Genomic DNA, 6,000 nt, shown 5'->3' on the forward strand with positions numbered 1-6,000 from the left:
TTTACCATCGCCTTCCCTTCCTCTCTTCACAGCAGGCCCCCTGTGAAGTAGAGAGCCAGTTTGGTGTAGTGGTTAGGAGTGCGGACTTCTAATCTGGCATGCCAGGTTCGATTCTGTATCCCCCCACATGCAACCAACTGGGTGACCTTGGGCTCGCCACAGCACTGATAAAACTATTCTGACCGAGCAGTAACATCAGGGCTCTCTCAGCCTCACCCACCTCACAGGGTGTCTGTTGTGGGGAGAGGAATGGGAAGGCCGCTTTGAGCCTCCTTCGAGTAGGGAAAAGCGGCATATAAGAACCAACTCTTCTTCTTCTTCTTCTTCTTCTTCTTCTTCTTCTTCTTCTTCTTCTTCTTCTTCTTCTTCTTCTTCTTCTTCTTCTTCTTCTTCTAGATGAGCCTGAGAGACCTGCTTTGCATGAACAGCTCTAATTGGACTTTGATGAGTCCAAGGTCACCCAGCTGGCTGCATATGGAGGCGCAGGGAATCAAACTCAGATCTCCAGATTAGAAGCCGCCACTCTTAACCACTACGCCAACATACATACAATCCTTCCCAGTGCTGTTTCCAGATCAAGAACCTTGTTGCATTTAATTTAATTAATATAAAAATCTTCTTCTTCTTCCCCAGTCTTTTCTCCCAAATCTCTGGGAATTTTGAAACCTGGAGCGGACAGCCCTGTCCCAGCCATGCAACGGCTGTTGAACCTGGGCTGAAAATATGGGATGTTCTTCATGCAAAGCAAGCATCCAGCCATTTCGTCCTTTCCCAAGCCTGCCCACATATTGTGCTCGCTTTGTGAGTGAAGTCAAACCATGTTCAGATTCAAATGAGTAGCCATGTTGGTCTGAAGACTAACAAGTGTTAGTCTGACGAAGAGTGCTTGCACTCGAAAGCTCACGCCTTGAATAAATCTTTGTTGGTCTTAAAGGTGCCCCTGGAGTCTGATTTTATTGTGCTTCATGTTCAGGGACAGTCTACCCCAGACCAGTGGGTGCTTGGCAGCAAACAACACAGGGGACAGCAACATGGAGAGCAGGGTGGGATGGGAGAGCAAATCACCAGCTGATGAGAAAGCACACAGTGCTGTACCCTCTCACGTTTGGTTTTTATTAGAACCAGAATTTCTCAAATATTGGAAGAACGCTTAAGGGAATCAGAGACGGCATCCCATTTGCCCTTGCTCCTCAGTTCGGAGAATGCTTCTATTCTTTCGGAAACGGAGAGATTCCATGCACAATAGCCATATCCCGGTCCCTAGAGAGCCAGGGAGACAGATTCTCACCCGCCATCGAAAGTGATAGTAGCCACCTGTGAATATAAATAGGATAGGCAGCCGACAGCTGGAGCAGAACTTGGAAGTGCTGCGTGCTCAGAAAAATAGATTTGGACGCAAGGTCAGAGCCTCCAAACAGAGGGTGCTTCCTTACTGCACTCGAATGCTCAGTCCGACTCTGGGCTTATACACCCAGAAGGAAGTCCCACAGAGGGATTATTCCCACATCAGGGTGCATCCTTACTGCTGACTGGGGATAGATCTGCCAAGCGGAGGAGAAGCCAAGAAGACCAGAACCACCCCCAACCCCAGCCAAAAAAAGAGATCTGTGATTAGGAGAAGCCGAGAGCCAGTGTGGTGTAATGGTTAAGAGCAACAGCCTCAAATCGGGAAAACCAGGTTTGATGCCTCACTCCTCTCCCACACACAGCCAGCTGGGTGACCTTGGGATAGTCACAGTTCTCTCCAAGCTCTCTTGGACCCACCAACTTCACAGGGTGTCTGTTGCAGGGAGAGTAGGGGAAGCCGATTATAAGTCCCTTTGAGACTCTGAGTTGTGAAAATTGTTAATTTGGTTGAATTCCCTTCTCTGGGTGCAGCACATGAGACTGAACTTCATAGGCATGCATTTGAGTGGACACAAGCAAACAGGTTCAGGAACAGCAGCTAAGCTTCATTCTTGACCCTTCCTGCCTGGTCTGTTTAGAGACAGGGAGTAATGTAAATGGAGCCAATAAATCACGAGACAAGGTATAAAGCTGCTAGACTCGCTCTGTGCAGTTGTGGGACAAAGGGTCACGGCGCATCACAATGACCACCCCACCTAGAATGTCTGTGAGCGCTAGAAAGGGGCTGTTTCCACCTTTCCCCCCTCCCACAGGCAAATGTGTAAAATGCCAGTAAGACGCTATAAGCTATCGCGCTTGAGCATGCAGCATGCATCACGCTATTTTGACCATTGTGCGGAAATCCCCTCTGATTCCCCCCAATAATTCCCGAAGGTCTCTTTAGAGCTGCATATTTTGAGGAGGGGGACATTCTCAGCTCCTGTGGGAGGAGAAACATCTGCAAAAGGCCCTCCCCCTCGTACTAGGTGGGATCTGAGCCAGCCTTTCTTTCTAAAGTGCTTAAGTATTTTTTTAAAAAAAGGATAACGATGAGTAAAAGCTTTAAACAGACGTTTCGAAGCCCGAAAGCAGTTTTTGATGGGAACAGCCCCGGGAAGGTCTAGCTAATGACAAATTTGTGAGCGCCTGTGTCGTAAAACAGCCTTTAATTCCTGTGTACCGTCTTTTCAAGCAGGTAGGTTGTCTTTTAAACCCACGCACACACAAACCCTGGCCTCCCTGCCCGGCTATCCCAGATGCCACGAGACATAACTCAACAGACGATTTCATAAACCTACTTAAGAATGTAAAAGTTTGATCATAATTCCCGTATTATTAACCCTCCCACCCTTGTAAATTTTATGGGCTGGGAGCTTCGGGGGGTGGAGGCGCGGCCCTCGGACGGGACTCCGCGGCTGTGATTCATGTTGCTGTCAGTCTGGGTCATATTTATTAATAGTCCTAATGCGGGAAGCAATAAAGGAAGAGAGAAATTCTATTAATTAAATCATTGTTATAATTAACTTTCATTAAAGGAAAATCAATAAAGAGGAGCCGCGATTGAAATAGTGCCCATCCATTATGGCCGATTTTACTGGAATGCATTCAGGGCCTGCTATATATTATAGTGCTGGGGGTGGGGTGCAGGACGGGGGGGGGGGGAGAGAAGAGCCGGGCCGAGGAGAGAGGGCTGTGTCACGACCGACTGATTTAAAGAGCCCTGCTCCGTTTTTCCTTCGCTTGTGTGGATGCGCTCATGTATGGATTCGAGGCAGGTGTATATCAGGTGCGTGTCGCCCTGTAATAGAGACAGGCGTATATACATAAGGGTGGGTATTGAGGGGTGAGTTGGCCAGTGTCTGCTGAGGCAGCAATTGAGTCTGTGCAGAAAACACAGACACACAGAGAAATATCTGGGGATTAGGGGAAATGTGTTTTATGCGCCTGAGAGTGCACATCTGCAAGGAGATGTAAAGGCATGCTGCCACTAGGTGCTAAGCAAGATGTTAGAAGGGAATGCGGTTGCCAATCTCCAGGTGGTGGCTGGAGTTCTCCTGGAATTACAACTGGGCTCCAGGTCAAAGAGATCAGTAGACTGTAGACAATTACAGCCCAGTGACGTCTCCCGCTCCCCAAACCCTGCCCGCCCCAGGCTCCCCCCCCCATGCAATTCTTCAGGAATTTCACAACCCATCATTCCGCACACGTTGGATAATGCACTTCCAGTGTGCTTTTGCAGTTGAATTTTCCTGTGTGAAATAAAATCTGCTTCTGAAGTCTATTGAAAATGCATTATTCATCATGTGCAGGACTTGGTGAGACCTGAGGTTTGCAAGAGCTGGTAGAGCTCCCAGGAAAAGCAGATGCAAATCTGACAATCCAAAACTCAATAGCTCCAAGGGTCTTACTCCAAGTATGGGGCAGCAGCCTAATCAGGAGGCAGGCAACTTGAAGGCATTGAATAGTCACAGATTCCGCCTTCAGCTTCCTCCGGTTCGTGTTCCCATTCCCAACACTACCTAGGCAAATGCTACAAGATTTGGGTGGGTGTGTCAGTGCCTGACCTGATGGCCTAAGCTAACCTGATCTTGACAGATCTCAGGAGCTAAGCAGGGCTGGCCCCAACTAGTGTTTGGATGGGAGACCACTAAGGAATACCAGAATCACTATGCAGAGGCAGGCAATAACAGCCACCTCCAAATGTGTCTTGTCTTGAAAAATGTAAGGGGTTGCCGTAAGTCAACTGCAACTTGGTGGCATAAAAGGGATTGATTGACTGATCAGTCCATCAGCCCAGGGTGGTTAACATTGGAACTTTCACAATACACAGTAAAACATCTTGGTTTGAATGCATAACGTTTTTAACAATAAGAACTTGTATCAAGTTCAAGAATTCATTTTTCTTGGATCCCAAATTGATGGGAGTGGCGATTGCAGTATGCAAATAAAACATCGAATTTCTCCAGGTCACTCAGCAATTATGAGCTTGAACTGAACATGGAAAAGCAAGGACATAAGCCTGACGACCAGATATAGATTAGTCAGATCTTTCGTATTTCCAGTAGCCTCTTATGGCCGCGAAAGTGGGACGATGAAAGAAAATGGACAAGAGAAGAATCGATTCATTTGAACTCTGGTACTGGGAGAAGACTTCTGCAGATTCCTTGGACAGCAAAAGTCACCAACAGGGAAATACTACAGTGGATAAAGTCTGATATATCATTGGTAGGCAGAATCACGAAATTCCGACTCACTTATGTTGGCCGTATCATGCGACCCAACTCAGTGGAGAAAGCAATTATGCTAGGACTGGTCAGTGGGGAAAGGAAACCAGGCAGACAAAGAGCACAGTGGTTGGACATGATCAAAATGGACACCAGCCAAAACATTGCATGGCTGAGGGATCATGGATAGTAACAACAGCTGTACCACGGGATCGCCAAGAGTCGGACATGACTTAATGGCTGACAACAGCAACAACATCAACTTTCATAATGCAATATTTCATAATGCAGGATGCTCTAGGGCGGCTGTCTCTATAGTATTTGCTATAGATTCTAAGGGAAATTCCTAGAGTGTCAGTTCATGGAGTCCATTTCCCCCCTGCTCTTTAATCCCTGGGGAGCAGGAAATTTGGGTTGAGGGGCTGGCAATTCTCTCCCAACCCCAATAAGCATTTCTGTAATTCAGATCTCAAGGGAAAAAGTTTTAGGGAATTAGGGCAGAATTCCTCCCTGAATTGTCAGATTCGGGGTATGTTTTAAAAGCTTCTTCTCCTCTTCCTCTAGAAGTTCCTCTTCTTTCGGGGAGCCCCCCTCCCAGGCTCTAGATCCAACCAATGGTAAACCTGCAAGTTCTCTGGAGTCATTTCTCCTTGCTTGAGCTTCTTATTGGAGAAGTGGCTTAGAGAGAGACCTAGGAATCATAGAATCATAGAGTTGGAAGGGGCCATACAGGCCATCTAGTCCAACCCCCTGCTCAACGCAGGATTAGCCCTAAGCATCCTAAAGCATCCAAGAAAAGTGTGCATCCAACCTTTGCTTGAAGACTTCCAGTGAGGGGGAGCTCACCACCTCCTTAGGCAGCCTATTCCACTGCTGAACTACTCTGACTGTGAAATTTTTTTTCCTGATATCTAGCCTATATCGTTGTACTTGAAGTTTAAACCCATTACTGCGTGTCCTCTCCTCTGCAGCCAGCAGAAACAGCATCCTGCCCTCCTCCAAGTGACAACCTTTCAAATACTTAAAGAGGGCTATCATGTCCCCTCTCAGCCTCCTTTTCTCCAGGCTGAACATTCCCAAGTCCCTCAACCTATCTTCATAGGGCTTGGTCCCTTGGCCCCAGATCATCTACGTCGCTCTCCTCTGTACCCTTTCAATTTTATCGACGTCCTTCTTGAAGTGAGGCCTCCAGAACTGCACACAGTACTCCAGGTGTGGTCTGACCAGTGCTGTATACAATGGGACTATGACATCTTGTGATTTTGATGTGATGCCTCTGTTGATACAGCCCAAAATGGCATTTGCCTTTTTTACCGCTGCATCACACTGCCTGCTCATGTTTAGTTTACAATCCACAAGTACCCCAAGGTCTCGTTCACACACAGTGCTA

The 6,000-nt window shown here is 47.3% G+C and overlaps 1 long non-coding RNA gene across 1 annotated transcript in view; it reads left to right on the plus strand.

The window, feature by feature from the left end:
- Positions 1-815, plus strand: part of LOC143831369 (uncharacterized) — a 59,780-nt gene extending 58,965 nt beyond the window's left edge. Inside the window, exon 3 of the long non-coding RNA XR_013228851.1 lies at positions 634-815. This is a non-coding gene — a long non-coding RNA (uncharacterized LOC143831369). The remainder of the gene's footprint in view (positions 1-633) is intronic.
- Positions 816-6,000: the final 5,185 nt, after the last annotated feature.

The sequence above is a fragment of the Paroedura picta genome, chromosome 3, assembly GCF_049243985.1.
Source record: "Paroedura picta isolate Pp20150507F chromosome 3, Ppicta_v3.0, whole genome shotgun sequence".
Classification (NCBI taxonomy): domain Eukaryota; kingdom Metazoa; phylum Chordata; class Lepidosauria; order Squamata; family Gekkonidae; genus Paroedura; species Paroedura picta.